Source organism: Cryptomeria japonica, chromosome 6, assembly GCF_030272615.1.
Source record: "Cryptomeria japonica chromosome 6, Sugi_1.0, whole genome shotgun sequence".
NCBI lineage: Eukaryota > Viridiplantae > Streptophyta > Pinopsida > Cupressales > Cupressaceae > Cryptomeria > Cryptomeria japonica.
Window position 1 is genome coordinate 251458606 of NC_081410.1, and position 8427 is coordinate 251467032.

Sequence of the window (8427 nt, forward strand, 5' to 3'; positions counted from 1 at the left end):
GGACATTAGTTCCTCGGCCTAAAGATAAAAATGTAATTGGAACCAAATGGGTATTCAGAAACAAACTTAATGAAGATGGTAAGGTTATCAGAAATAAAGCAAGGCTAGTGTCTAAGGGATATTCTCAGAAAGAAGGAATTGATTATAATGAAACCTTTGCACTGATAGCTAGAATAAAGGCAGTCAGATTATTCTTGGCTTTTCCAGCACACAAGAACTACAAAGTTTATCAAATTGATATTAAATGTGCAAGTTAAGAAAAACTTTGTATGGATTGAAGCAAGCTCCAAGAGCTTGGTATGCAAGATTGGATAAGTATCTTTTGAAGATTGATTTTTCTAAAGGAAATGCAGACAACAATTTATACTATAAAGTGACAAATGATGACATCCTAGCTATAGAAGTATTTGTTGATGATATAATATTTGGAGGAGAAGATGGATTATGTAAAGAATTTTCTATTAAAATGCAGCAAGAATTTGAAATGTCTATGATTGGAGAAATAAAATTATTTTTAGGATTGCAAATTTCACAGACTGATAAAGGTATATTCTTGAGTCAATCCAAGTACTTAAAAGAGTTACTAAAGAAATTTGGGATGGAGAACTCTAAACCGGTAAGCACACCTATGACTACAAATTAAAAAATATCAGTAAGGGATGAATCTACACCTGTTAATCCAACTAGATACAAATCTATGATAGGAGGTTTATTGTATTTAACACAAACTAGACCTGATATTATGAATGTAGTATGTATTGTTTCAAGATTTCAAAGTAATCCTAGAGAAAATCATGAATCAGCAGTAAAAAGGATTTTTCGGTACTTACAAGGCACTATAAATCTTGGATTATGGTATCCTAGAGATGAAAACTTTGAATTATGTGCATACACAGATGCAAATTGGGCAGGAGATGTGGATGATAGAAAAAGCACCATCGGCAGAGCATTCTTTCTTGGAAACTGACTAGTTTCTTGGTTGAGTAAGAAACAAAGTTGTACATCTTTATCAAAAGCAGAATCAGAATATGTTGCAGTAGCAACTAACTGTACACAGGTACTCTCATGCCCAAACTTTTGGGCAAAACACAACCGACAATTTTTATTTTTTATTTTTAAGCACTTAATTAAATGCATTCATTTACTTAAATAGTTGTGACAACTTAACAGTTTGTTCTAAACGAAATCTTAATTGATATTAAATACTAACATAACAATTATGATAGCTTCTATTATCAAGCAGAGCAAATAATTTTCATGAGGGTGTTATTAAGTTCTCTCGAAAGTTCCTTTCATTTCAGTTGCGCTTTTTAGTACTTATTTGGATCCATTTCTACTAAACAGACATTAATATAATGACTGGGTTTGATATCAATTATTTACTAAATGTTAACACTATTGCTATTTCATTTCATTAATATTGCCTAATTGAGTAGATACAATTAAGGTGCCAAACATCATTAAGTTAATTAAATTGTCTGATGAAAGACTCCACTTGGGATAATAAGGTACGCCTGACTTAGTCCCTTAATTTTTTTATAGAGAAATTTTATTACAATATCCTCTTAAATTATTTATTTTACTATATTGAATCATTCCGTTTAATTATAAAAATAAAACCATTTTGATCTCTAAAATGAATTAGAATAATTTAAATCAAGTTTATATATTACTTTTTCCAACATCAACTATTTAATATTTTGCTTCTATTAATCCCATTACCCCTTGCTTTAATTTCAACCGATTGAACTTCTAAACTATGTTTATCCAAATATGATAATAATAATGTTGTAGAATATTTCATTATGATTTCCATTAAAAATCCCCTAAAAGGTTAACCTCCAAAATTAATTAGAATTTTAAGCATTTTTTTTTTTAATTTTTAAATATGCCCTCTTGACTATTTAAACATTTATAAAATATAAACACCTAATAAAATGATTAACTCTTCAATTTGTCCTATGCATTATCTATAAATGCACATTTAACATTGATAAAAAAGAATTAAGGTTGGCAAATAAACTAATTAAATTCAGGACAAATTTTTTTTTTTTTTTTCACTTCCATAATTTTAAACTATATATATATATATATATATATATATATATATATATATTTAAAATACACATGATTACATATATATCTATCTAATATACACTTATATATTTAAAGTGAGGTTTATCCCCCTTTTAGTTAAACATACCTAAATTTACCATGATACCCATAAACCCCAATTCTGTTTTTATCATTACAAAAAGCCTCTTTTATTTATTTATTTTTTTTTTTTATAGATTTGTTTTTTTTTAAAAGATTTTGTTTTGTAATAATATTTTTTTTTATAAAATAAAGTTTTAAATAGTTTTTTTTTTCTTTTTTTCTTTATTTAAAAAGTGCAATTATATATTTTGATATATGAATATGTTGGTTTAAGTTTATATATATATATATATATATATATATATATATATATATATATATATATATATATATATATTTCAAACAAATAAGTTTATTATTAAGTAATGAATTCATTTAAACATTTTATATATATATATATAGATATATTAGACAATAATTTTATTTCTGTTTATATCTGAGAAATGAATTTTTTAAATATTCCATATAGACATGAAAAATTGTTTATATATATGTGGTGTCTAGGACAAAAGCTTTCTATGAAAAAGCTTTCTGTGAAAAATATAAAATCTGAAACATATTTAGTAGATTGGATAATTTCTACAGATTTGAATCATTGAATTTATTTCTTTTTTATCAAAATCCTAGTTGCTAAAAGAACTAGATAGGTTATTTAAATATTGATTTACTATCGACATAATATAGTAAAAAGCAGAATTAAATCAGTTAGAATAGCAACTTTAGAATTTCTATTTATTTCATTTAATCTGTTTAACTATAGATTTTATTCTCTCTAACTAAACAAATGATAGTATTTAATAATTTTAACAGCAACTATATAAATGACCAATTTAATAAATTTAAGAGCAACTAGATAAATCTAAACTAAAATAAAACTTTAGAAATGACTATAATAAATCTGTTTTTTAATTTTATTTTCTGCAATAAACAAAATGACAGATTTAAATAAAACTAAATATGACATTTCCATGTATAGATCTAAATTTTAGATTTTATTTTATTTTCCAACCTACTACATACAGGTAGATCTATTCCATTTCTTTTCTAATATCTTGATTTTAAATGCATAAAGGGAATCAATACATTTCTTTCTTTTCAAAGCATCCTATACACAACAAATATTTATTTCAAAACTAAAAATCAGAAATAATCATTTCTTTTCTGCAATATAACATAAATAAATATCACATATCTTTAAAACATATTCCCAAGTCTTTATTGTCATTTTACAAATAGGTCTCTCATTTCAAACAGATGAGGACTTTCAAAGAATATTAATTACATTTACAAAAAATTTATGCAATAATTAACTCCAGCCATATCTACATGTCTTGATATTTTCTTCTAACAACCTGCAAATAAAACAAAGAGATGACCATGGAGTGCTCACCTCCTAGCCTAGGCTAACTAGTAGCCACCCCCGAGCTCAGAGAACCAAGCCCTAGACAGGTAACAAGCATGCAACATAGAAGACAGAATACTCACAAACTCAAAACACACTCCCAACCCAGGCTACACTACACCACACATTTGTGATGTCCTTACAAGGGTGGTAGTGGACCAAGTACCCTGAGGAGACTGCAAGTATGGCAAAACAAATAGCCACCTCATGGCAACCAAAATACATCAAGTATAACATAATCGACCCTTTATTCCTTATGCCCCCCAAGGCATTCATGCCTTATTTCCCTCCTTATGACCCCCAATGCATAAACAAGCCACGCAGTAAGGGTCACACAAATTCCCTTGTGATCACTCTCATAATGAGAGTCTCTCACTCGAGGGCTGTCACTTCTACCACCCACAAGATCCTCCTCTCTCCCAAGAGTAGGAGATCTTGATTACTCCCAAACACACATACAAAGTATAAAACAATTTACCAAATAAATTTCCAAGAGAGCATGCACGAAAACAAATCTTTTTCAAAAACATTACTTACAAACACATGCAATAAGAAATCCATTATATGATAATTACGACCAACCTTAATCTTCCCAAAAGGTAGTATAGTTTGGTTGAGGATGAGCAGCCCAATTCCACGGTTCTTCTCTTTCTACCCTTAGCTAAAATTCTCCAACCAAAAATCCTATCTTTTTTTTTTCTTTACAAAATTCTTTTGTCTCCAAAAATGGAGAGTGGGTGATTACCCTCAAATTTTCAAATTCTTGCTTAAGAAGCTCATTCTCTGAGTTCTCACAAGTTTCTAAAAACCAAAAAGGAAAGTAAGACAGAATGGGAAAAAGACTCTCATTCGAATAGGAAAGTTTTCAATTAGATCAAACTTCTAATTTCAATTTTCGCACAACTCAGAAAAGCCAATTTTTAAAGTGTCAAAAAGGTCACTTAAAAGTAGAAACTTGCCTAAAATTACCCCTAACCCCTAGGTATACCTTATGGGCTTTAGGAAACCCTATTAAACTACCCCTAGGTGTTCATTTAACCCATTTTAAACCCCTCTGAAGTTTATTTTCGGGTCAAACATATGTTGACCTCTCCAAAGATTCCTTTCCCAAGGTATTTATGACAACACGTTATATTATTTGAAAAAGCTATAGTTGAACACTTTCGCACCAAGAGACAAAAATAAAACATTTAAACTTAAATCCACACATGTGTCAAGTGACACAAATAAAACACTTTTACAATTTAAAACATGAAATCGTCTCTTGTGGGTTTTACACATTAAATTTAAATGACACTTAACACTCATGCAACATACACTGTTACGAATAAAATACAACACAAATGGGGTGTTGTCTCTCCAAATAGACAACCCCTAGCTTACGAACATACATAAGTCTAGGTTTGGTTCTCCGTAATATTTCCATGGTCACATGGATAATTCCTGCGCAACTCAATTCACACATTAGTACTTCCAAGTAATCTCATATAATATAAAACACATGAATAATAATGCACTACAACACTCTACATACAACATACATTTATCAATCAATACATCTTTCATCCAAACAACTCCTCATAACAATTATCATCATTCACATGATTTTGATCTATACATTAAAACATGCATCCCTATTTCTATCATCATAGTAAAGTCCTGCAAATCTAATAATGACATACTTCCTCTCAAACTTATCCTATTCTAGAATCATATAGAGTTTTGTATTTATAAAGCATATAAATGAAGCATCACATTCATCAATGTTACCCAATCACAGAATCATATAAGTTCTACATTCAGACATAGCTGACATACGTTAAATCAAGATTATCCAATCAATGGGTCTTTTAGGATTTCAACTTCATAACACATCAAAAGTACACCACTAGGTGCAATAACTCTATAACTTGGTTCAATTATTTTTCTCACAAACCTATATGCCTAACACAGTCCATTCTATTGAATAATAAAGCATTTATTAATAGGTCAAACATGGTCAACTAAGTAAATCAAAGCTTGGTTTGGGGAAGGCCTTACATCCTCCTCCCCTAGGGTTCGACTTACTCCTGGAAGTCGCATGAGTAGAATTTTTGAAGTAGGGACATAACCTTTCCCTCCATTTCTGTAAGTTACTCAAACTATTACCTTGCCTACTAGAAGGATGAAATACCAAAATCAACTTATTATTGTAATTAACTTACTATCTTCACAAGGTTAAGTTCTTAGTATTTTTATTACATTTCCCTTTGATCTTAGGTAGGTGTTTGCAAGGTTCTATCTTTCAATAACTTACATTATTTCGCCATCCAGATCATATCAATAACACACATCAACTCTCACAATCAAGGTTACACATATTGAATTTTCTAGGAGTTCTACTTTGTTTAGGATTTGTTTAAAAGCATGTTTATCCTACTGTATTTTCATCCAGGCATGTTACTTAAGAAAATTGACATCACACTTAACCACAATGAATCTACTTATTCTACATTCGAGGCATCTCATTAGGGTGTTAATACACTATTTGCTAAATCGTCCTAGGTGCATAATTTCTTCCAACTTTCTTAGGTGGCAAGGCAAAATCAAATTTAGGTTCTTCAATTCCACCGTTATATAGGGTAGTTTTCTACCACTAGGGATTAAAATGTTTTTATATTTCTAGGCTCCAAGGTTTAAGTTTTATAGGGAACTTTATTCGCCATTTCCAAACATTAGGGTACCCTACAATCCCATTCCAAAGGAGTGATGGAAGTTATTACTACTTATTTCAGATATCATCCATGCAACCATCTCCATACACATGCTAAATTTACCAATCGACAATCATTACTTTCGTAATTCATTAGGTCTAGGTCACACTATTGTTATAAATTTTTTTCTTTTAGATTACTCGGAATTAATTTTACTTAGGGGGATATTCCTTCCTTTATCTTAATTTGATTAAAAAAACATGTTCTTTGTTAATTCTTGTGCCTAATTTCACTCCTTGCAGTATTCTCCCTTGATAGACTATCAGTGGTTCAATGAACATGATAGACATTTACACAAATCACATCACTAGGGCTAGTTATATCAACCAACAAAATGACCACTTGAACTTTTCAAAAATACAAGTTACTTCTGCCCAATCCAATAAAAAGAAGAAAAATGCCGGCAATTGAAAAATTTTAAAAACTAGAAACATGGCAAGTACCATAACTCAAATAAAAAGAACATCAATTTAGTGGTCCTTTCATCATAAAATGAAAATTATAAATAAATAGAAAGTACTAGCCCCCTAGATCACAAGATGCTTATTCAAAGAAAGTAAATAAAATAAATTAAAAAAATAATAATGTCGAATCAAACTCAAAACAAGATGGCTGTACTGGTCATACCCTAGGGAGTAATTGCAACTCATCACCCAGGATCACACGTCCTGAGTGTGTTAGGAAGTGATTATTAGACTCTTGAGATTCTTAGATTATCTACATTCCCTTATTATTTACGACATCTTATATACATGGGATTGCAATTGTTTAATAGATCATGTTTCATTCAAACCTTCGCGTGATAGCTATCGCAAGCCACACCTTTCCGATATAATCCTTTATCTATCTAGGGTAATTAACGTTCACCATTATATTCTGACAAGTAATTGCACTAATCTCCACCATTCTTCATCCTTTCCTCTTGGACTTCCATTAATTATCTTAATATGCTAAGCCCAGACTCAATGTTATGTGGTAGCTTCAAGCATCGACATTTTCATGTCTTACACGCACGGTTAATAGTTTGGTACAAAATTGACACTTGTTTACTTGCAATCTCTTAGGATCGGTATAATGTATTCATATAATTTTACTAGGGACATCATTTGGTTTCTTAGCACCTTATGTTAGCTGCTTGTATTTTCACCTTTAACATACACTTGCCTTCATTAGGCAGGAGCTTTTGCCAAAGTACTAACCCTTAAGGTTAAGAGCCATTTGGGGTGGAATTATTGTTAAGTAAGGTCAATAATGGTTGTCAACAATTCCAACCCACACATTTCATGGCATAATTCAAACAACTCGAAGAATGGACTTATTCCCTCCTACTTTAGTTAAGCAACTCTGAAATCAAGGGGTGTGCACTCGAAAAGTGGCCAACACCCATCCTTTTAATTAAAATTTAGTAAAAAGGGAAATTATCTCATCCCATACTACTTGTTTATATTAACTTACTAGCCAAAACCAGCATATCACACCTTCGATCTCTTCAATCTAAACAAACCATCTTACCATCCTATATCTAGTTACCCTATTATGGCATAACATAAGGATGTCCAACAATTACCAATGTCTTAAGACTCCCATAATTTCCAAATCCTTAGCTAACCACATAACTCGGCTCCTTATCAATGTTCTCATCAAATATTTTATACTGCCAACTAATTCTCATTAACACTTTAGTATTATATTTATTGTTATACAATCTTTCCATAAGCCATTTCTATTTGCATGTTCTTCACTGGTACCTAACGACTAACCATGATTGGGTTGCACTTTGCTTCTTAGTTTCTAAATGACATCTAGTTACACCTTCCTAGGTTATAGGATCCTAATACTTTTACACTCCTTGCACTTCAATGGAGATCTTTTGTTTGATTCCTAAATCAACTCTACTCTCTTTTCCATTATTTACTTTCTTCAAGATTATCTTCTCATAAAGGAACTAGTTGAGGTTTTACCTGCTTGTTTTTTTTTTTTCCAATTATGTAACCACGGATGAGCTTAGGGTTAATGGTAAATACGTGCCTTTACCCAAGAATTCATGCCTCCTTTGTCCTTATTTAATTACTAGGGTTTTCTGATCAAGGGAATTTCCATTCATCATTTGAGTTC